Below are 24,984 nucleotides of genomic sequence, written 5' to 3'. Positions count from 1 at the left end.
TTGATTAAGAAAAGAGAATTTAATGTCGTGGAGCAGCTGCTCCAAACTCCTTCCAAGATTTCAATGTTGTCTCTGCTCATGAGTTCTGAAGCACACAGAGAAGCATTGCAAAAGGTATTGGAGCAAGCTTATGTAGAGCATGATGTAACTGTGGATCAATTCGATCATATTGTGGCTAACATCACTTCCTGCAACAACTTGAGCTTTTATGATGAAGAACTTCCCGAGGAAAGCAGAAATCACAACGTAGCACTGCATATATCAATGAATTGTAAGGAGGATGCGATGTTAAATGTATTGGTTGATACCGGTTCTTCATTGAATATACTCCCCAAGTTAACTCTTTCCATATTGTCGTATCAAGGAGCACCGATGAGATACAGTGGCGTGATCGTCAAAGCTTTTGATGGTTCTCGCAAAACTATTATTGGCGAGGTGGACCTTCCTGTGAAGATAGGTCTGAGTGATTTCCAAATTACTTTCCAAGTAACGGATATTCACCCGGCCTATAGCTGCTTGTTAGGAAGGCCATGTATACATGAAGCGGGAGCTATTACGTCAACTCTGCATCAGAAATTGAAATTTGTGAAGAATGGTAAGCTTGTTATCATCGATGGAGAGAAGGCTTTGTTGGTAAGTCACATGTCGTCTTTTTCTTATGTGGAAGCTAAGGATGAGGTTGGAACTCCGTTCCAAGCTCTATCTATTGCTAGAAAAAAAGAGTTGGGGCACCCATGTCCTCTTTTAATGATGCACAGAATATTGTTGAAGAGGGTAATTTTGATTAGTGGGGCCGGATGGTAGAGGTCGCTGAGAACAAGAGCAGAGCCGGTTTGGGATTCCAAGAAGGGTCATCGGTGATTAAGGTTGAAGATGTGCAACCCAATTTCCGTAGCGGGGGGTTCATTCATGGTAATGAATAACACTTAGTTGCTATCATCGAGGATGATGAAGACGAAGACTGCACCAAGTTTGTGATGCATGGAAAAGCTTGCAACAATTGGACCGCTGTCGATGTTCCTGTTATTATGCATTGCTCTAAGTAATTGCTTTTATTGTTTTTAAAAATCCTTCTCCTATGCCTAAGGGAGAAGTGACATTGTTTGGCATTTTCCAATTTGATCATTAATAAAATGCAATTCTATTCATCCACATCTATGATGTTTTTATTTTTACTTTTTACTTTTCTGAAAAAGTGGTAATCACAAAAAAAAACATAAATAAATAAATAAATTTTCCATCTGCATAATATTTGGTCACAGGTCACTTCTCTAAAATCAAAATATCAAATCATTATGCAGGTTGGTTTCTAAACCCATTGAATACAATGATCCTACTCCTTCTCCAAACTTTGAATTCCATGTGTTTGAGGCTGAGGAAGAAAGTGATGAAGAAGTGTTTGATGAATTGTATCGTCTACTTGAGTACGAGGAAAAAGCCATTCAGCCATTTGAAGAGCAGATTGAGTTGGTCAACTTGGGTTTCGAGGATGATGTGAAGGAAGTCAAGATTGGATCTTGTTAGGGACCAATTAGTACTACTTTTTATACCATTTTATTGGCCCCTTTTACCAAGTTTTGATGTAATTACACACTTTTATCCTCACTATTTTGTATAAATGCAATTAGGTTTAATTTATTTTGTTTTGAATAGTTATTTCACATTTTTGTTAGTTGTGTAGAATTGTGGATAAGAAAGACCTTGGATTGCAACACTACATTTTGGAGGAAGCTTGCCAAACAAGGAAGCTGGAGAAGCAACAGTTCGCGCCGCGAAGGCTGCGAATCCAGCAAGCTGACTGAGGGTCAAAAGTGCTGTTGTGTAGGAAAAGTTAATTGCCATTTTGATGTCTGCCTGGGAATTGCTTTTCTGCTTTAGATGACAATGTCCAATTAGGGAAATGTCAACCTTTTTTTTAGAGACAAAATACATTAACCTAGGGCATTGAAGGATTATTCATTATCATTTTTTACATTCTTCTTGAGAGCTTTTGTAAGAGAGAAAAACAAAGTTTTTCTGCTTGAACTTTCTGCTTTGTAACCATGATGATGAGGAGCTAAACTCCCTTTTGTCAAGATTGGAGGTAGTAGCTATTCTCATCTATTTATGTATTCCATTTGATTTATATGTATGATAAAGATTGTTGATGTATTAAATACTGTTTTTGCCCTAAGTTGAAAACCAGATTTGAGTAGTTGTCGACAGAGATTATTTGAGTCTTGACATAAAACAGATTTTCAAGTAGTGAATAAGTTGTAGAGATAGATTTATTCATTACTCTTCTTTGGTATTGAACATTAAAGATTGCTATATTGATAGTTAGGTGGAGAGATCGTCTAAGGATCAATATAGTGATTATCACAATATCATTTAGACATAAATGACTTTGAGAGGATACTTGAACATCATCAATAATCTTGAATCTATTTATTTATCATAAGGAATCATAAGCATTTGAAATAGTGAACTCCAATCTTGCCAAGCTTTTATATTTGACTAAAACCATTTCATAGTTTTTGTTAACATTCACTCACAAAATATTTTTCCAAACAAAACAACCCTGTTACTTTCTAAACTTATAACATTTGAATTATAGAACGGCGGTAATATTACCCAATCTCTGTGGATACGATATAAAAATATTTGCCGAAGATATACTTTTCAACAAATTGGCGCCGTTGCCGGGGATTGGTGTCGATATTACAAGCATTGCAATAATTCTTTGTTTTAAGTTGTGCTACATTTATTACTATCCCTCTTTTGTTTCACTTGGTTTGTTAGTTTTGTAGATTCTAGTGCATGCGAGGAAAAGCAACCGAGGAGCAACTTCAATTCGATCCTGAAATCGAAAGAACACTTCGGAAGCTCAATAGCAAAACACGAAGAAGAAGGAAACTAGCCGAAGAGAGGAACCGGAGAGAAGAAGCATCTACTTCTGCACTTGTCCCGATCGAAGAAGTGGTTGTAGAGGCTTGTGAAGGAAACATGGCGGAGGATAATCGTACCGAAATGCCCGCTAATAGTCCAAGAAGGAATGCTTAATTTGCCCGTGGAGGAAGAAATACGGAGATGAAGACCGGAATCCTCCAACTTCTCTATGCAAATCCATTCACCGGAATGGATCATGAAGATCCGTATACCCATCTCATCAAATTCTATGAGATTGCGGGTTCTACGGGAATAGATGAAGCGGGTGAAGAAACATTATTCAAGAGGATGTTCCCACACTCCTTAGTGGGAAAGGCAAAAGAGTGGTACCTTGATCAAGAATCAAGAGTGATGACGGATTGGAATTTGTTAGAAGAAAAGTTCTTAGAAAGATACTTCCCTCAATTCCGATTCATGGAAGCCAAAACGGCTATTGCGGTATTCACTCAAGGAGGCAACGAGTCTCTAAATGAAGCTTGGGAAAGATTCAAATCAATGTTGAGGAAATGTAAGGGACATGGTTTTGACGAGCTCACTCAAATCCATATTTTTTTAAATGGTCTCCAATCAACTCATAAGACACTTCTGGATGCCACCGCGGGTGGGTCGCTTATATCAAAAACTGCGGAAGAAGCTAAAGTCATAATTGAACGGATGGCCCTCAATGATCATCAAGGTCAACATGATCGTAGCCCTTCACAACGTAAGCCTGGAGTTCTTGAGTTGAATACCAATGATGCCATCCTTGCTCAAAACAAGCTACTCTCTCAACAAGTGGAGCTTCTTACTCAACAAATGGCCAAGCTTCCACAGCAAATAAAAGAGATTCAAGGGTTTCAAGTTCAGCATCAGGTAGCATGTTGCGAATTATGTCAAGGGGATCACCCTACTGGTTTTTGTCCTCCACCCCAAGAAGAAGTGAGTTATGTGAACAATCAAAATCAGGGCTATCAAAGACAACAGCCTAACAATCAAGGCTACCAACCAAGAAACAATCAAGGCTATCAACCGTCAAGGTTCAACAATCAGAATTTTCAGCAGCAAAGTCCTTACCAACATCCAAACTCTCAAGGACAACAGTCGCAAGGGGGAAATTCCAAGCTAGAAGACACTCTTCAACAATTCATGCAAGCTTCCATGGCAAATCAGAAGAGTAACGAAGCAACAATTAAGAATCTGGAAAATCAAGTAGGCCAACTCGCGAAGCAACTGTCGGAGCAAAACGCAGGGCCGTCTTTCTCTGCTAACACTCAACCGAATCCCAAGGAGCACTGCAAAGCAATTGTCACAAGGAGTGGTAAAGAGTTGGTAAGTGAAAAAGGTGAAGAAATTGTAGAAGAGAACATCACTGATGGGATGCTGGAAGAAAAAGACATAGTTGGTGAAAGGGAAAATGCTTCTGGAAATGCTCAGTTCGCGCCGCGAACCATCTTCGCGCCGCGAAAAGAGCAGGTTTTGCCAAATGATCAGCAGACTGACTTAGAAGGGAAAAAGGATGCTGAATCAAAGAAGAAGAAGAAATCTGAGAAAGGGGTGAGCATCATTCCAACCCAACATCTACCCTACCCACATGCTCCATCAAGGAAGGACAATGCTAGGCATTATGCACGGTTCATGGACATCTTCAAGCAACTCCAAATCAACATTCCATTTGCTGATGCATTAGAACAAATGCCACGGTATGCTAAATTTATGAAGGACATTCTTACCAAGAAAAGGCGACACGTGGAAGATGAGACCATATTTCTTGATGCACGGTGTAGCGCCATCATCCAGAAGACTCTACCAAGGAAGGAGTCTGACCCGGGTCGGGTTGTTCTACCGGTAACCATTGGAAGCACATACGTTGGAAATGGGTTGATTGATTTGGGTTCTAGTATAAATTTAATCCCCCTCTCCATTGTAAAAAGATTGGGGAACGTTGAGATTAAATCGACGAGAATGACTCTGCAACTGGCCGACAAGTCCATCACCTCACCATACGGAATTGCTCAAGACATGCTTGTGAAGGTGGACAAATTTTTGTTTCCAGTGGATTTTGTAATAGTAGAGATGGATGAGGACCGTGATGTACCCCTAATTCTTGGAAGACCTTTTATGAAAACAACTCGGATGATGATCGACATAGATGATGGGCTAATGAAGGTACGAGTGCAAGATGAAGAGGTGACTTTTAATCTTTTCGAAGCTATGAAGCATCCAACCGATAAGCATGACTCTTTCCGAATCGATGCAATTGAAGAGGAAGTAGTGGAGGTCGCGAACCAAATTCATATCTCTAATCCTCTAGAAAGATCCCTTATCGGAGCATACAACGTGTTAACCGACAATGAGGAACGAGAGATTGAAGCAATGTTGCATGAGCTAGAATCTTGTGGTGAGCTGGCTTATCAAGAAGAATTAAAGGAAGATTTGGATACAAAGAGGAAAACGAAAGAGCAAAAGTTAGAGTTGAAAATGCTTCCGTCGCACTTGAAGTATGTTTTTCTTGGAAACGAGTGTACTAAACCCGTGATTATAAGCAACACATTGTCCACGCAAGAGGAAGACAAGTTGATTCAAGTATTGAAAAAGAACCAAGGTGCGATAGGGTGGGTGTTATCCGATTTGAAGGGTATTAGTCCGGCCTATTGCATGCACAAGATCATGATGGAGGAAAATTTCAAACCAGTTGCGCAACCTCAGAGGCGTCTGAATCCATCAATGAAAGAGGTGGTCCGGAAAGAAGTTGTCAAACTTTTAGAAGCCGAAATGATTTATCCTATATCTGATAGTGCATGGGTGAGTCCGGTGCAAGTGGTCTCCAAGAAAGGCGGAATGACGGTGATTAAAAATGATAAAAATGAGTTGATTCCGACGAGAACAGTGACAGGGTGGAGAATGTGTATCGACTATAGAAGGTTGAACCAAGCCACAAGGAAAGATCATTTCCCACTACCCTTCATGGATCAAATGTTGGAGAGGCTCGCCGGCAAAAATTTCTACTGTTTCTTGGACGGATATTCGGGGTATAATCAAATTTCAGTAAACCCAGCAGATCATGAGAAGACAGCTTTTACGTGTCCTTTTGGCATCTTTGCCTACCGAAGAATGCCTTTTGGATTATGTAATGCACCAACCACATTTCAACGGTGTATGCAAGCTATATTTTCAGACTTGATAGAAGAATGCATTGAGGTGTTCATGGACGATTTTTCTGTTTATGGATCATCTTTTGAAATGTGCTTAAAGCACCTTGATGTAGTTCTGGGGAGATGCGTGGAGACCAACCTAGTGCTCAACTGGGAAAAATGCAATTTTATGGTCACTGAGGGGATAATACTTGGTCACAAGATTTCTTCTGAAGGGTTAGAGGTGGACAAGGCCAAGGTGGAGGTTATTGAGAAATTGCCACCTCCAACTAACATTAAAGGGATAAGAAGCTTTCTAGGACATGCCGGTTTCTACCGGAGATTCATACAAGATTTTTCAAAGATCGCAAAGCCATTGAGCAATTTGCTCAACAAAGGTACGCCTTTTCTTTTTGATGAGTCATGTCTTAAAGCCTTCTTAGATTTGAAAGAAAAGTTGGTCACCGCACCAATAATCGTAGCACCAAACTGGAACCTTGATTTTGAACTCATGTGTGATGCTAGCGATTATGCAGTTGGTGCAGTGTTAGGACAAAGAAGCGATAAAGTTTTCCATGCCATACACTATGCTAGTAAAGTGTTGAATGACGCACAAGTTAATTATGCAACAACTGAAAAGGAATTACTAGCCATAGTATATGCATTGGAAAAATTTAGAGCTTATTTGATTGGTTCAAAAGTTGTAATCTACACTGACCACTCGGCAATAAAATATCTGCTTACCAAGCCGGATTCAAAACAAAGGCTTATTCGTTGGATCCTTTTATTACAAGAGTTTGATTTAGAGATTCGGGATAAAAAAGGTTCCGAGAACTTGGTGGCAGATCATTTGTCTCGTTTGGTCAATGTAGAAATTACAAACAAAGAAGAAGAGGTGAGAGAAGAATTTCCAGACGAAAAACTCTATGCAATTCAAGTGAGGCCTTGGTTTGCTGATTTTGCTAACTACAAAGCAGTTGGTTTAACACCGGAAGACCTCACTTGCAATCAAAGAAGGAAATTCTTAGCTGATTCAAAATATTATGTCTGGGATGACCCTTATCTGTTTAAAGTAGGAGCAGACAATATTTTGAGAAGGTGTGTAACCATTGAGGAGTCAAGAGACATTCTTTGGCACTGTCACAACTCTCCGTATGGAGGTCACTATAGTGGTTTGAGAACAGCCACTAAAGTACTCCAATCGGGTTTTTATTGGCCATCTTTATTCAAAGATGCGCACGAACATGCGAAGAGTTGTGATGCATGCCAACGGAGTGGAGGAATAGGAAAACGGGATGAAATGCCTCTAACCAACATGCTCGAAGTGGAAGTTTTTGATTGTTGGGGTATTGATTTCGTTGGCCCATTCCCCTCCTCTTTCTCCAATGAGTACATACTAGTAGCTGTAGATTATGTTTCGAAGTGGGTGGAAGCAATTGCCTCACCTAAGGCCGATGCCAAAACTGTGATTAAATTTTTAAAGAAGAACATATTTTCACGTTTTGGTGTACCTAGAGTGTTGGTAAGTGATGGAGGCTCACACTTTTGCAATACACCCTTAGAAAAAGTTCTGCAACAATATGGTGTAAAGCACAAGGTGACCACTCCCTACCACCCACAAGCGAACGGTCAAACTGAAGTTTCAAACCGAGAAGTCAAACGGATCCTTGAGAAAACAGTATCGAATTCAAGAAAAGATTGGTCCTTAAAACTAGATGAAGCTTTGTGGGCGTACCGTACTGCCTACAAAGCACCTATTGGGCTGACTCCGTTTCAAATGGTGTATGGTAAGACTTGTCATCTTCCAGTGGAAATGGAGCATAGAGCATTATGGGCTCTTAAGTTCTTGAACTTCGACTACACTCTAGCTGGAGAAAGAAGGAAAGGTCAACTCCATGAATTGGAGGAACTAAGGAACGATGCATACCATTCCAATAAGCTGTACAAGGAAAAGATCAAAGCATACCATGATGGAAAGGTCCGCCATAAGGAGTTTCATGTTGGACAGATGGTACTGCTCTTTAACTCAAGGTTGAAGTTGTTTCTGGGTAAGTTGAAGTCAAAATGGTCAGGACCATTTGTTGTCAAGGAAGTACGGAATTATGGAGCTATTGTGATAGAGGACCCAAAGTCTCAAGAAAGTTGGACCGTCAATGGTCAAAGACTGAAAGTCTATCATAGCGGTGACATAAACCGTGATGTGTGTGTCCTCTCATTATCTGGATCAAGCTAATCGAGGTACCGTCGAGCTCTTAACGACGTTAAACAAAGCGCTGGTTGGGAGGCAACCCAACATTGTTAGTTTGCATTCTAATTTTCTCTGTTCTGTGATTTTTAGCTCTGTTAAAGTTTTAGAATTTTTAAGTTCTGGTTTTTGCAGTTCGCGCCGCGACCTCCTGTTCGCGCCGCGAACTGATTGAATAAATTTGAGGGGGTTCTGTTTTTTGCAGTTCGCGCCGCGACCTCCTGTTCGCGCCGCGAACTGAATAAAAAAATTTTAAGTGTTCTGTTTTCTGCTGTTCGCCTCGCGAACTTTGCGTGACAGAATCACTTAAATTCTATTTAGGTCATTTCTCTTTCATTTCAAACATTCCTCATTTCAAACCACTTTGCCGCGCTTTCACCCCACTCTCAAAATCTCACCAAATCTTAAGATTCTTTCATTTCCATTGTGCAAAATCTTCATCTTTTGGCAAGCATTAGCGATTCATAAGGTATTTGCTCTTCAATTTATCTTTTCCAATCCCTTTTTAGGTTTTTCATTAGGGTTGGTTAGAAATCCAATTTTTCTGTTGATTACCACTTGAAATAGTTTTGCATGCTTGATTTAGATGAGGATTAGGGTAGAATTGAGAATTTTGGCTGATTGGGAGTAGTTTAATCCCTCAATGGTGGAACCCTAGGAAGCTTTGGGGATTTCCTGAATTCGTAGAGTTCGCGCCGCGAACTTGCCTTCGCGCCGCGAACTGTGAATTCCAGCACCATATTTTTTTGTTTTAATTGTTGCTAATGCTGTCCATATTTGTTCTATGGTTGTTCTGGTGTTGATTGCAGATGTCCAAAAGAACTAAAACCATGGCACCTCCTCAAGCACGTTCATTCAGGAAGTTCATTAGTGATGAACACGAGGCACGATTTGAGAGCCTCGTCAAGAGAACCATTTTTCCTGAAAGGTTTATTCGGCTAGCTCCAACCGGGGTGTATCACAGCGTGGTTGCGGCGTTTGAGCAACGAAAGTGGATGAAGTTATGCGAGCCGGAAGCCGCAATCAACTACGACATTGTTCGAGAATTTTATGCGAATGCTATGCATCGCGAGGAGGGTACGGCTTTCATTTACCGATCCAGGGTAAGGGGGGAGATCGTCTCCTTTGGAAGGGATGATATTAATGCTTATCTGGGTAATCCCTTAATTCTCGGAGAGGGTGAGCGTTGTGAGTACAGTGTCATGGAGGCAGCTAACAGATGGAATTTGGAAGCGGTTAATGCTACCCTATGTCTCAGCGGAAAATCTTATGAAATGAATGATCAAGGACACCCGAAATTATGGAAAAGGGAGAATTTCAATTTGGACGCTAGGGCTTTTCTGGTGCTACTGTTGTCTAATATCCGACCAAGAAGCCACACCACCACAATTCCTATGGACGTAGGGTGTCTATTGTACTGCATCATGGTCGGGAAGTCTGTGGATGTTGCAGCCCTCATTGCAGGTGAATTGAGAAAGATAGTGCTAAGCGGAACAAATTTCGGGGGCAAAGCTGGTGTGCTAGCCTATCCAGGACTTATCATGGGACTGTGCCGTAAGGCAAATGTTCCCATCCCTGAGGAAGTGCACTTCTCGATCACCAGTGTGATCAGTGACTCTTATTTGAACAGGTTTCTGCAAACCCAAAATGATAAAACTGCTGCACCCGGTACTTCTTCATCCAGAGCCCGAGCCAGACCTCGACCTCAACCTCAACCTCACACCACCCCAGGTTTTGATCAGATGGCGTTTGCCAACTACTGCTGCGAGAACTTTGAGGCCTCCAGGAGGTCTCAATCATTTCTTTTCGATGCCATGCAGCAGCAGTTCCAGAACACGTTTCTGGCACCAGAGGCCCGAACTTTTCCTTCGCAAGCTGACTATGCAGCTTATGCTAATTGGCCTGAGGGCAGGCCAAATTTTATGGGGGGTGCAGGAGGTAGTGCTGACTGTAACACCCCGATAAAAAAAAAGATAATTATTTAATTTAAGTTAATATTATATTTATTAATTTAATTAAATAATTGGAATTATTGGATTATTATTATTATTATTATTATTATTGGAATAATAATTATTGGAAAATATATATAAGTTGGAAATAAGAAAAAGAGTCCATTTGGTAAAGAAAGGGTTTTTACGTGAAAAACAGAGAAGCGGCTGAAAAGTGGAGAAAGGGCAAAGAGGCAGAACAAGAGGAAGAAGGTTGAAGGAGGGAGAGCTTGAAGCTAAAAGATTCGCCGGATTAACTCAGGTAAGGGGGGTTTATCGTCGTTTAATGGGTATTATGGATTAGCATGTAATGGGTAGTGATAAACCGTTGAATTGACCCTAATTGGGATTGTGAATGCTGAAAATTATGTTGGATAAACTGTGTTAAAAACTGTAATTGAATCGATAGTCGTGTGAGTCGTAATTTGCTGGACGTATAGCTTGTTACGGAATTGGAATCGGAGGTCCGGAAGTCCTCCAACGGCGGAAAATGCGGAGAATTCTGCATTCTGCCTTGTGTTAGCGCAGGAACAGCTTTCTGTCTTGCGTTAACCGGTTAACCCAGGGTGTTAACCGGTTAACACTGTGTTGTATTGTGTAAAATTGCTGTTTTGTCTGCGTTAACCGGTTAACGCCCTGGGTTAACCGGTTAACACTGTTGTGATTGCTGAGATATTGCTGTTCTGTCTGCGTTAACCGGTTAACCCAGGGCGTTAACCGGTTAACACTGTTAAGTTTTGGGCAGGAAGCGTGTTTGTGCTGCGTTAACCGGTTAACCCAGGGCGTTAACCGGTTAACACTGTTGCAGAGTGGAAAATTGGTGTTTTAAATGTTGTGTACTTAATTGATGGTTGGCATATGTTGGCGGATGATGTAATAGGGATTATTTCCTGTTGTTTTGAGTAGTAAGGGTATTAGTAGAGTGTGCTAATACTGTGATTAATTATTTGACATGATATGGTGTTTGATACATGTGTTGATGATGTATGATGATATGCATAATGTTGTGAATGTATATATTATGCATGTATTTGTGAATGGACTGTTGTATGGCTTAGTGTGTGAGCATATGTCCATTGTGGATTGTTGTTGAGGTTGCATTGCTAGATGATTAGCGTGCATAGCATAGCCCTTGGGGTTGTAGCTAATTCCCATGGTGAGGAATTAGTGAGTGGATCATTGTGGATTCGTTGTTGATGTTTGCATGCTAGGTGATTAGTGTGCATAGCATAGCCTTTGGGGCTGTAGCTAATTCCCATGGTGAGGAATTAGTGAGTGAGTCACTAGATCTCAAATGAGTGGGACTAGTGAGCTTAGTAGCCGTATCTGGATTTGATCGGTGAGCTTGAACTATATGTTCAAGAATAGTCGGTACCGCATGTGTGGAGTCTCATTTCATAATGCATGTATGGCGTATAATATGAATGGATGTATTCCAATATTATACGTGTGGTTGTGTTGACATTGAGTATGAGTATGAATTGTGTAGTATTGAGTATGATAATTGGGTTGATGTGCTGTTACTGAATGTGTGATATGATTAGGGTGATTAATGTGTTAAATTACTTAACATGACATGATATTTTATAATGCTTACTATATCGATTGAGGAACTCACCCTTACAACTATTTTTCAGGTAACGAGCAATGAGTTGAGTAGAAGCTAATGCTTGGAGTCTAGTGTAGTCTCCTTAGTGGGTCATGCTCTGATAGATGTAACATCGGGAAGGAACATTTTAATTGTGTTGTTGATGATTGTTGAACCAGTTTACATGTAGTATGTTGCATGTCTTGAATGATCGATTTGATCTCTATCCGCTGCGTATTATGCAACTGTTTTATTTGATAAATAAATGAGCATGACAAGCTACTTTGATGAATAGTGTGAAATATTGTGTGACACCCTTAATTGCATATTTACTCTGATAGATACATATTTGTTATTTTGATTAAATATTTGGGGTATTTTAGAAGGGTGTTACATTAGTGGTATCAGAGCATAGTCGGTCGAGTCGAGTCGTAATTATTCTGTTTCCCCTGTACGGGATAGGTGTTGTGTAACCCTATCAGTACTTATTGTTTTAGCTTGTTGGGTTTTCAGAATAGAGATGGCTGGAAGAGGTAGAGACGATGCTGCGATTGCTGAGGCTCTGGGTATGCTAGCTGGAGTACTTGGAGGGAATCCGAATGTTGTGGGAATGGGAGCTGCTCGTCAATTGAGTGAGTTCCAGAAGAATAATCCTCCAATGTTCAAGGGAGCATACGATCCAGATGGCGCTCAGAAGTGGTTGAAGGAGATAGAGAGAATCTTCCGAGTGACTGAGTGTGCCGATAACCAGAAGGTCAGGTTCGGTACGCATATGCTGTCAGAAGAAGCAGATGATTGGTGGGTTGCTACCCGCACTGAGTTGGAAACTGCTGGGAATGCTGAGATCACTTGGGCTGTATTCAGAGAGAGATTTCTGAGGAAGTACTTTCCAGAGGATGTCAGAGGAAAGAAAGAGATAGAGTTCTTGGAATTGAAACAGGGTAACAGGTCTGTTACTGAGTATGCTGCTAAGTTCACAGAGCTGTCAAAGTATTATACTCCCTATAATGAGGCTGCTGGAGAATTTTCGAAATGTGTGAAGTTTGAGAACGGGTTACGTCCCGAGATCAAGCAGGCTATTGGATACCAACGGATCAGAGTGTTTTCTGACTTGGTTGACTGTTGCAGGATTTTTGAACAGGATTCCAAAGCCAGAGCAGAGAGCTATCAGCAAAGGGTTGATAGGAAAGGCAAGAATCAGAATGATCGTGGAAAACCGTATGCAGCTGGCAAAGGTTTTCAGAAGCAGAGTGGGATGAAGAGGCCTAGTGGGGGAGACTCTAGCGCCCCTGCTAAGTGTTATAGATGTGGTCGGGCTGGACATCGTGTCCATGAGTGTACCAGTGCTGAGATGAAGTGTTTCAAGTGTGGCAAAGGTGGTCATTTGGCTGCAGAGTGCCGGTTGAAGACTGTAACTTGTTTCAACTGTGGAGAGGTGGGTCATATCAGTCCACAATGTCCTAAGCCGAAGAAAGAGAATCAGTCAGGAGGCAAGGTCTTTGCCTTATCGGGTTCTGAGACTTCTGCAGATGATCGTTTGATCAGAGGTACGTGTTATATTAATGGTTTTCCTCTCGTAGCTATTATCGACACAGGTGCTACTCATTCCTTTATATCTTTGGATTGTGCTGTGAAACTTAAGTTAGGGATATCTGAGATGCATGGTAGTATGGTGATTGATACTCCTGCGAAGGGTTCAGTGACTACTACTTCAGTTTGTTTAAATTGTCCTTTGAGTATTTTTGGTAGAGACTTTGGGATGGACCTTGTGTGTCTTCCACTAGTGCAGATTGACGTTATCTTGGGTATGAACTGGTTGGTGTCTAACCGGGTTTCCATCAACTGTTTTGATAAGACTGTGATCTTTCCTGAGATTGAGGAAGGAGAGAGTTTGGTTCTATCAGCGAGGCAGGTGAATGAGGCAGTAGCAGATGGGGCAGAGTTGTTTATGCTGTTAGCGACTTTGGAGGCTAAAGATAAACTGGCGATTTGTGATCTAGCAGTGGTGTGTGATTTTCCTGATGTGTTTCCAGAAGAAGTGAATGAATTACCGCCAGAGCGTGAAGTTGAGTTCTCGATTGATTTGGTACCTGGTACTAGACCGATATCGATGGCTCCGTACCGTATGTCTGCTGTTGAGTTAACTGAATTGAAGAGTCAGTTGGAAGATCTGTTGGATAAGAAATTTATTCGTCCGAGTGTGTCACCGTGGGGTGCACCAGTGTTATTGGTTAAGAAGAAAGAAGGTACTATGAGGTTGTGTGTGGACTACAGGCAACTGAATAAAGTGACGATCAAGAATCGGTATCCTTTGCCGAGGATTGATGATTTGATGGATCAATTGGTTGGTGCGAGTGTGTTCAGCAAGATAGATTTGAGATCTGGGTATCATCAGATACGTGTGAAAACTGAGGATATTCAGAAGACTGCTTTCAGAACAAGGTATGGACATTATGAGTATTCTGTAATGCCTTTTGGTGTGACTAATGCGCCTGGAGTATTTATGGAGTATATGAATAGGATTTTCCATCCGTACCTAGATAAGTTTGTTGTGGTGTTTATTGACGACATTTTGGTGTATTCGAAATCTGAAGAAGAGCATGCTGAACATTTGAAAGTGGTTTTAGAAGTTCTCCGAGAAAAGAAGTTATTTGCTAAACTGTCTAAGTGTGAATTTTGGTTAGAAGAGGTTAGTTTTCTTGGTCATGTAATTTCAAGAGGTGGTGTTGCTGTTGATCCTTCTAAGATAGAAGCGGTGTCTAAGTGGGAAGCTCCGAAGTCTGTTGCTGAGATTCGAAGTTTCCTTGGATTGGCTGGTTATTATAGGAAGTTCATTAAGGGATTTTCTAAGTTGGCGTTACCATTGACGATGTTGACCAGAAAGGGGAAAGCGTTTGTTTGGGACTCAAAATGTGAAGAAGGTTTCCAAGAGTTAAAGAGAAGGTTAACTATTGCTCCTATTCTGATATTACCGAGTCCGTCGGAACCATTTGAGGTTTACTGTGATGCTTCATTGTTGGGTTTGGGTGGTGTGTTGATGCAGAATAAGCAGGTTATAGCTTATTCTTCGAGACAACTGAGGGTTCATGAGAGGAACTATCCGACACACGATTTAGAGTTGGCAGCTGTGGTATTTGTTCTGAAGTTATGGAGGCATTACTTGTATGGATCAAGATTTGAGGTTTTCAGTGACCATAAAAGTTTAAAGTATTTGTTTGATCAGAAAGAGCTGAATATGAGACAGAGGAGATGGTTAGAATTTCTGAAGGATTATGACTTTGGTTTGAATTACCATCCGGGTAAAGCAAACGTAGTGGCTGATGCATTGAGTCGGAAATCATTGCATATGTCTATGTTAATGGTTAGGGAATTAGATTTAATTGAGCAGTTTAGAGACTTGAGTTTGGTGTGTGAGAGTACTCACAATAGTGTTAAATTGGGAATGTTGAAATTAACGAGTGGTATTCTGGATGAGATTAGAGAGGGTCAGAAATCCGATGTGCTTTTGGTTGATAAGTTGACTCTAGTGAATCAAGGTCAAGGTGGTGAATTCAGAGTTGATGAGAATGGTGTTTTGAAATTTGGTAATCGGGTGTGTATTCCGGATGTTACCGAACTTAAGAAGAGTATTCTTGAGGAAGGACATCGTAGTGGCCTGAGTATTCATCCTGGAGCTACGAAGATGTGTCATGATTTGAAAAAGTTATTTTGGTGGCCGGGAATGAAAAGAGAAATTGCGAGTTTTGTTTATTCATGTTTGACTTGTCAGAAGTCAAAGATTGAGCATCAGAAGCCGTCTGGGCTAATGCAACCGTTGACTATTCCAGAGTGGAAGTGGGATAGTATCAGTATGGATTTTGTGTCTGGTTTGCCGAGGACAAATAAGAATTGTGAAGCTATTTGGGTGATTGTTGACAGATTAACAAAGTCGGCTCATTTCATTCCGATCAGAATGGATTATCCGTTAGAGAAATTAGCTGAGTTGTATATTGAGAAGATTGTAAGTTTGCATGGTATTCCGTCGAGTATTGTTTCGGACAGAGATCCTAGATTTACATCGAAGTTCTGGGAAGGTTTGCAGAGGGCTATGGGAACTAAGCTGAGATTGAGTTCTGCATATCATCCGCAGACTGATGGTCAGACTGAGAGGACGATTCAGTCACTAGAGGATCTTTTGAGGGCTTGTGTTTTGGAAAAGGGAGGTGCTTGGGATTGTTATTTGCCTTTGATTGAGTTTACCTACAACAATAGTTTTCATTCGAGCATTGGTATGGCACCGTTTGAAGCTTTGTATGGTAGGAGATGTCAGACACCTTTATGTTGGTATGAGTCCGGTGAGAGTGTTGTGGTTGGACCGGAGATTGTTCAACAGACTACGGAAAAGATTAAGATGATTCAGGAGAAGATGAGAATTGCTCAGAGTCGTCAGAAGAGTTATCATGACAAGAGGAGGAAGTCACTTGAGTTCCAAGAGGGAGATCATGTGTTTCTTCGTGTTACTCCGATAACTGGGGTTGGTCGAGCTTTGAAGTCGAGGAAGTTGACACCTCGATTTATTGGTCCTTATCAGATTTTGGAGAGGATAGGGGAGGTAGCCTATCGTATCGCTTTACCGCCGTCGCTTGCGAATTTGCATGAGGTTTTTCATGTGTCTCAGTTGAGGAGGTACATTCATGATCCGTCGCATGTAGTCCAAATAGATGATGTACAGGTAAGAGATAACCTGACTGTTGAAACATCACCTCTGAGGATCGAGGATCGAGAGTTGAAGCAGTTGCGGGGTAAAGAGATTGCTTTGGTGAAGGTAGCTTGGGGAGGACCAGCAGGTGGCAATGTGACTTGGGAACTGGAGAGTCAGATGAAGGAGTCTTATTCGGAGTTGTTCGCTGGAGGTATGTTTTCGAGGACGAAAACTCTTTTAGTGGGGGAGAGTTGTAACACCCCGATAAAAAAAAAAAAGATAATTATTTAATTTAAGTTAATATTATATTTATTAATTTAATTAAATAATTGGAATTATTGGATTATTATTATTATTATTATTATTGGAATAATAATTATTGGAAAATATATATAAGTTGGAAATAAGAAAAAGAGTCCATTTGGTAAAGAAAGGGTTTTTACGTGAAAAACAGAGAAGCGGCTGAAAAGTGGAGAAAGGGCAAAGAGGCAGAACAAGAGGAAGAAGGTTGAAGGAGGGAGAGCTTGAAGCTAAAAGATTCGCCGGATTAACTCAGGTAAGGGGAGTTTATCGTCGTTTAATGGGTATTATGGATTAGCATGTAATGGGTAGTGATAAACCGTTGAATTGACCCTAATTGGGATTGTGAATGCTGAAAATTATGTTGGATAAACTGTGTTAAAAACTGTAATTGAATCGATAGTCGTGTGAGTCGTAATTTGCTGGACGTATAGCTTGTTACGGAATTGGAATCGGAGGTCCGGAAGTCCTCCAACGGCGGAAAATGCGGAGAATTCTGCATTCTGCCTTGTGTTAGCGCAGGAACAGCTTTCTGTCTTGCGTTAACCGGTTAACCCAGGGTGTTAACCGGTTAACACTGTGTTGTATTGTGTAAAATTGCTGTTTTGTCTGCGTTAACCGGTTAACGCCCTGGGTTAACCGGTTAACACTGTTGTGATTGCTGAGATATTGCTGTTCTGTCTGCGTTAACCGGTTAACCCAGGGCGTTAACCGGTTAACACTGTTAAGTTTTGGGCAGGAAGCGTGTTTGTGCTGCGTTAACCGGTTAACCCAGGGCGTTAACCGGTTAACACTGTTGCAGAGTGGAAAATTGGTGTTTTAAATGTTGTGTACTTAATTGATGGTTGGCATATGTTGGCGGATGATGTAATAGGGATTATTTCCTGTTGTTTTGAGTAGTAAGGGTATTAGTAGAGTGTGCTAATACTGTGATTAATTATTTGACATGATATGGTGTTTGATACATGTGTTGATGATGTATGATGATATGCATAATGTTGTGAATGTATATATTATGCATGTATTTGTGAATGGACTGTTGTATGGCTTAGTGTGTGAGCATATGTCCATTGTGGATTGTTGTTGAGGTTGCATTGCTAGATGATTAGCGTGCATAGCATAGCCCTTGGGGTTGTAGCTAATTCCCATGGTGAGGAATTAGTGAGTGGATCATTGTGGATTCATTGTTGATGTTTGCATGCTAGGTGATTAGTGTGCATAGCATAGCCTTTGGGGCTGTAGCTAATTCCCATGGTGAGGAATTAGTGAGTGAGTCACTAGATCTCAAATGAGTGGGACTAGTGAGCTTAGTAGCCGTATCTGGATTTGATCGGTGAGCTTGAACTATATGTTCAAGAATAGTCGGTACCGCATGTGTGGAGTCTCATTTCATAATGTATGTATGGCGTATAATATGAATGGATGTATTCCAATATTATACGTGTGGTTGTGTTGACATTGAGTATGAGTATGAATTGTGTAGTATTGAGTATGATAATTGGGTTGATGTGCCGTTACTGAATGTGTGATATGATTAGGGTGATTAATGTGTTAAATTACTTAACATGACATGATATTTTATAATGCTTACTATATCGATTGAGGAACTCACCCTTACAACTATTTTTCAGGTAACGAGCAATGAGTTGAGTAGAAGCTAATGCTTGGAGTCTAGTGTAGTCTCCTTAGTGGGTCATGCTCTGATAGATGTAACATCGGGAAGGAACATTTTAATTGTGTTGTTGATGATTGTTGAACCAGTTTACATGTAGTATGTTGCATGTCTTGAATGATCGATTTGATCTCTATCCGCTGCGTATTATGCAACTGTTTTATTTGATAAATAAATGAGCATGACAAGCTACTTTGATGAATAGTGTGAAATATTGTGTGACACCCTTAATTGCATATTTACTCTGATAGATACATATTTGTTATTTTGATTAAATATTTGGGGTATTTTAGAAGGGTGTTACACTGACCCAAATGAAGAGATGGAGGATGTTCTTGGAAACGTAGGTGGTGACGAAGAGGAAGAGGATTGAGAATGTGGAGATTTGAGAGTTGTGTTATTTTTGAGTTTCTTTTTACTAATTCTGTTTTGTTTTTGGGAATTTGTAATGTACTTTTGGGGTGGCTCTAGTGCACCATAACTTTATTTTGGCACTTTATTTTTGTTAGTATTTTGACAATTGCATGAATGCTAGTTGAGATTTAAGTGTGTTTTGATTAAATTGTGGTTTACCAACATTTTTGTTTAATTGTTCTTATTCTTAAGTTAAGCTTTAAACAACCAAGAAATGATCGCAAAGAGAGAAGCATAGGACACTTCGAGTGGTGATGATAAGAATTAGTGTCGGCATTTCAAGGTACACTTTATCGCTTTCTAGACTTAACATGAGTAGTTTGATGGTGTGTGCAAATTTTAATTCATAATTTCATTGAAGTATATGTCAGTTTTGAATCAAAATAGGACTTAACCATTTGTGAGGAGACTTTCCATTGTACACGAAAAAGCGGGAAACCAAGCATTATTTTAACTCATTCTTATCATGCTAAATCATGCATCAATCTACTTTTGTGTGAAAATTTTGAAAATGATAGAGGCATTGTTTGTGAGAAAAACCATTTGACCAAAAAGTTTGAATCAACTAACCTTGTGAGGAATAATCCTTAGTTAACCCCCTTTGAGCTTATTCTAGGATTCATTTGATTGATCATTGTAAAATCAATTGAAAATTGTGGAATAAATGAATCCTAATTTCCTTCGTATCAGTTGAAACCTCAAACCGAGTTGTTTGAAAATTTTTGCCTTTGGCTTATGTCTAAGTAGGGAGCATTATTGAATAAATTTGGGTTTGGAATCTAAAGTTGGGGAGAGTAAAGTGAAAGGTTGATTAGAAACTTGGAAAAGTGAGTTTCTATAAAAGGGTAAATATATAAAAAGAAACAAGAAAAAAAAATCACCCTTGAAACCATAGAGTAAAAAAAAAAAAAAAAAAAAAGCTCATGGTTGTGTGGATTTGAAAAGAAAAAGAAAAAGGTAGGGATCAAAGAAAGGGAAATTGTGTAGAGTGAATCTTTGGGAATGCTCCCTTAGGATAGGCAATTTGGTTGAATTCTCTTAATCATATCCTTTCTTGTAACCTAAGCCACATTACAACCTTTGAAAGACCTCCTGATTCTCATTTTTCACATAATTTGGTATTTGTTGTGATAACCGCATGATTTGAGTTGTTGTTGATTTAATTGCTTGGATGAGTGAAAGTAACCCTTCATGTTATTCATCATTGTCATGATGTGTGTGTAAGCTTGATTCAATTTTGACATATATGGCTTTGAAGTTCTTGGAATGATTTTTGCACCTTACCATCTTCCTTATTCATGTTTTGTCTAGAATTGAGATAGGTGAATTGAGAAGAGACCAAACACTTTTGAACCATTTGAATGTCCTTGATAAATTCTTGTTTAAATCTTTTGTATCATGACTTTGGTTGTAAGGGTGGAAACTTTTGTTTAGGGACAAACAAAATGCTAAGTTGGGGAGAGTTGTTAGGGACCAATTAGTACTACTTTTTATACCATTTTATTGGTCCCTTTTACCAAGTTTTGATGTAATTACACACTTTTATCCTCACTATTTTGTATAAATGCAATTAGGTTTAATTTATTTTGTTTTGAATAGTTATTTCACATTTTTGTTAGTTGTGTAGAATTGTGGATAAGAAAGACCTTGGATTGCAACACTACATTTTGGAGGAAGCTTGCCAAACAAGGAAGCTGGAGAAGCAACAGTTCGCGCCGCGAACTTCCTTCGCGCCGCGAAGGCTGCGAATCCAGCAAGCTGACTGAGGGTCAAAAGTGCTGTTGTGCAGGAAAAGTTAATTGCCATTTTGATGTCTGCCTGGGAATTGCTTTTCTGCTTTAGATGACAATGTCCAATTAGGGAAATGTCAACCTTTTTGTTAGAGACAAAATACATTAACCTAGGGCATTGAAGGATTATTCATTATCATTTTTTACATTCTTCTTGAGAGCTTTTGTAAGAGAGAAAAACAGAGTTTTTCTGCTTGAACTTTCTGCTTTGTAACCATGATGATGAGGAGCTAAACTCCCTTTTGTCAAGATTGGAGGTAGTAGCTATTCTCATCTATTTATGTATTCCATTTGATTTATATGTATGATAAAGATTGTTGATGTATTAAATACTATTTTTGCCCTAAGTTGAAAACCAGATTTGAGTAGTTGTCGAGAGAGATTATTTGAGTCTTGACATAAAACAGATTTTCAAGTAGTGAATAAGTTGTAGAGATAGATTTATTCATTACTCTTCTTTGGTATTGAACATTAAAGATTGCTATATTGATAGTTAGGTGGAGAGATCGTCTAAGGATCAATATAGTGATTATCACAATATCATTTAGACATAAATGACTTTGAGAGGATACTTGAACATCATCAATAATCTTGAATCTATTTATTTATCATAAGGAATCATAAGCATTTGAAATAGTGAACTCCAATCTTGCCAAGCTTTTATATTTGACTAAAACCATTTCATAGTTTTTGTTAACATTCACTCACACAATATTTTTCCAAACAAAACAACCCTGTTACTTTCTAAACTTATAACATTTGAATTATAGAACGGCGGTAATATTACCCAATCTCTGTGGATACGATATAAAAATATTTGCCGAAGATATACTTTTCAACAGATCTCGACTATGTCCAGAGGTTAAGAAGGGATTGATTGATCTTCTCCAAGAGTATTCAGATGTGTTCGCCTGGTTTGGATTCTGAGATTGTGGAACATAGATTGTCGTTGAAGCCAGAATGCCCTCCATTTAAGCAAAAGCTGAGGAGGACTCATCCTGATATGGCAGTGAAGATCAAAGAAGAAGTGAAAAAGCAGATTGATGTTGGTTTCCTTGTTACTGCTGAGTATCCGTAGTGGGTGGCCAATATTGTGCATGTTCCGAAGAAGGATGGAAAAGTCCGCATGTGCGTTGATTATAGAGATTTGAACAAAGATAATCCGAAAGATGATTTCCCTCTGCTACACATTGATATGTTGGTAGACAATACATCTAAATTCAAAGTCTTTTCATTTATAGACGGATTTTCCGGTTATAATCAGATCAAGATGGCACTCGAAGATATGGAGAAGATCATATTCATTACACCCTAGGGAACATTCTATTATAGAGTGATGCCTTTCGGTTTAAAGAATGCTGGTGCAACTTACCAGAGAGCAATGACTACTCTTTTTCATGATATGATGCATAAAGAGATCGAAGTCTATGTCGATGATATGATCGCCAAATCCATTGATGAAGAGGAACATGTTAAGCATTTGTTAAAGTTATTCCAGCGTTTGAGGAAGTATAAACTCCACTTGAATCCCAATAAATGTACATTTGGTGTTCGTTCTGGTAAGTTGTTGGGCTTTATTGTCAGTGAGAAGGTTATTGAAGTTGATCCTACCAAGGTCAAAGCAATACAATAGATGCCTGCGCCCAAAACTGAGAAGCAAGTCAGAGGTTTTCTAGGCCACTTAAATTATATCTAAAGATTCATTTCGCATATGATTGCCACATGTGCACCTATATTCAAGCTTCTTCGGAAAGATCAATCTTGTGATTGGACCAAGGATTGCCAGAAAGCTTTTGACAGTATCAAAGAGTATCTGCTTGAACCTCCGATTCTGTCTCTGCCTGTTGAAGGAAGACCATTAATCATGTATTTGACTGTGCTTGAAGAAAGTATGGGTTGTGTTCTAGGTCAACAAGATGAGACTGGAAAGAAAGAATATGCAATTTACTACCTCAGTAAGAAATTCACCAACTGTGAGACTCAGTATTCTATGCTAGAGAAAACTTGTTGCGCATTGGCTTGGGCTGCTAAGCATCTGCGTCAATATATGTTGAATCATACCACTTGGTTGATATCCAAAATGGATCCAATCAAATATATTTTCGAGAAGCCTGCTTTAACTGGAAGAATTGCTCGTTGGCAAATGTTGTTATCAGAGTATGATATTGAATACCGATCTCAGAAAGTAATTAAAGGTAGTGTCTTGGCTGACCATTTGGCTCACCAACCAATTGAAGATTATCAGCCAGTGCAGTATGATTTTCCTGATGAAGAGATCTTGTACTTGAAAATAAAAGATTGTGATGAACCATCGCTTGAAGAAGGGTCAGAACCTGGTTCCCGTTGGGGGATGGTATTTGATGGAGTTGTTAATCAGTATGGTAATGGCATTGGGGCAGTGATTATTACTCCTCAAGGCACGCATTTTCCGTTTACAGCTAGATTGACTTTCAAGTGTACAAACAATATTGTTGAGTATGAAGCTTGTATTATGGGGCTTGAAGAGGCTATTGATCTCAGAATCAAGCATTTAGATGCCTATAAAGATTCGGCTTTGGTCGTGAATCAGATCAAAGGTGAATGGGAGACGAATCAACCCGGTTTGATACCACATAGAGATTATGCGTGGAGGATTTCAACTTTCTTTACAATGGTTGAGTTTCATCATATCCCTCGAGATGAAAACCGGATGGCAGACACTCTTGCAACGTTGGCTTCAATGATTGTGGTGAAGTATTGGAATGAAGTTCCCAATTTGACTGTGATGCATCTTGATAGGCCAACTAATGTGTTTGATGTTGAAGAAGTCAAAGATGAGAAGCCATGGTATTTTGATATCAAGTGTTTTCTCCAAAGTCAGAGTTACCCGTCTGGGGCATCTTTGAAAGATAAGAAGACTTTGAGGAGATTAGCTGGCAGTTTCTACCTGAATGGTGATGTGTTGTACAAGAGAAACTTAGATATGGTTCTGCTCAGATGTGTGGATAGACACGAAGCATACCTGTTGATGACTGAAGTCATGAAGGTTCCTTTGGTACTCATCCAATGGACATGCTATGGCTAAGAAGATGTTGAGAGTAGTTTACTATTGGCTGACAATGGAATTTGACTGTTGCAAGTTTGTGAAGAAATGCCACAAGTGTCAAATATATGCAGATAAGATTCATGTTCCTCCGACACTTTTGAATGTCATTTCCTCTCCATGTGGGGAATTGATATTATTGGCATGATTGAGCCTAAAGCTTCGAACGAACATCGTTTCATTCTAGTGGCTATTGACTACTTCAGAAAATGGATTGAAGTGGCATTGTATGCGAATGTGGACAAGCAAGTTGTTGTAAGGTTCATCAAGAATCAGATTATATGTCGTTATGGTGTGCCAAGTAAGATCATTACTGACAATGGATCGAACTTGAATAACAATATGGTGGAAGCTCTTTGCAAAGACTTCAAGATTGCACGCTATAATTCTTCTCCTTACAGACCCAAGATGAATGGGGATGTTGAAGCTACAAATAATAACATTAAGAAGAATATTCAAGAGATGGTTGTGACGTACAAAGATTGGCATGAGATGCTTCCATTTGCTTTGCATGGGTATCGTACATCCATCCGCATTTCAACAGGGGCAACCCATTTGTCACTTGTTTATGCCATGGAACCTGTGCTCCCGGTAGAAGTTGAGATCCCATCATTGCGTGTGCTGATGGAAGCCAAGTTCACCGAGGCTGAATGGTGTCAGACCAGGTATGATCAACTGAATTTGATTGAAGAGAAAAGATTGACTGCCATGTGCCATGGTCAGTTATATCAGCAGAGAATGAAGAAAGCTTTTCATAAGAAGGTCAGACCTCCTATGTTCAGAGAATGTGATCTTGTGCTCATGAAAATTCTATCTTTCAAACCAGATTCTAGGGGCAAATAGACTCCTAATTACGAAGGCCCATATGTTGTTAAGAGAGCCTTTTCAAGCGGTGCTTTGATTCTTACAACTATGGATGGTGAAGAGTTCACTCATCCTGTGAATGCTGATGCAGTCAAGAAATACTTCGCCTAAAAAGAAAAGAACAACTCGTTAAGTTGAAAACCCAAAAGGGCGGTTTAGGCAAAAATGGGCATCTCGGTGGATTGAAAACCCGAAAGGGCAATCCAGGCAAAAGTTAGAGACATAAAACAGAAAAGTTATTCCGATAAATTGAGTACCCCACCTTGGGGCAATTTATGCAAAAAATAGGGATCATGCAAAGTAACTACATCCTGTTGAT

Source organism: Lathyrus oleraceus, chromosome 1, assembly GCF_024323335.1.
Source record: "Lathyrus oleraceus cultivar Zhongwan6 chromosome 1, CAAS_Psat_ZW6_1.0, whole genome shotgun sequence".
Classification (NCBI taxonomy): Eukaryota; Viridiplantae; Streptophyta; class Magnoliopsida; order Fabales; family Fabaceae; genus Lathyrus; species Lathyrus oleraceus.
This window is presented reverse-complemented; position numbering follows the sequence as displayed.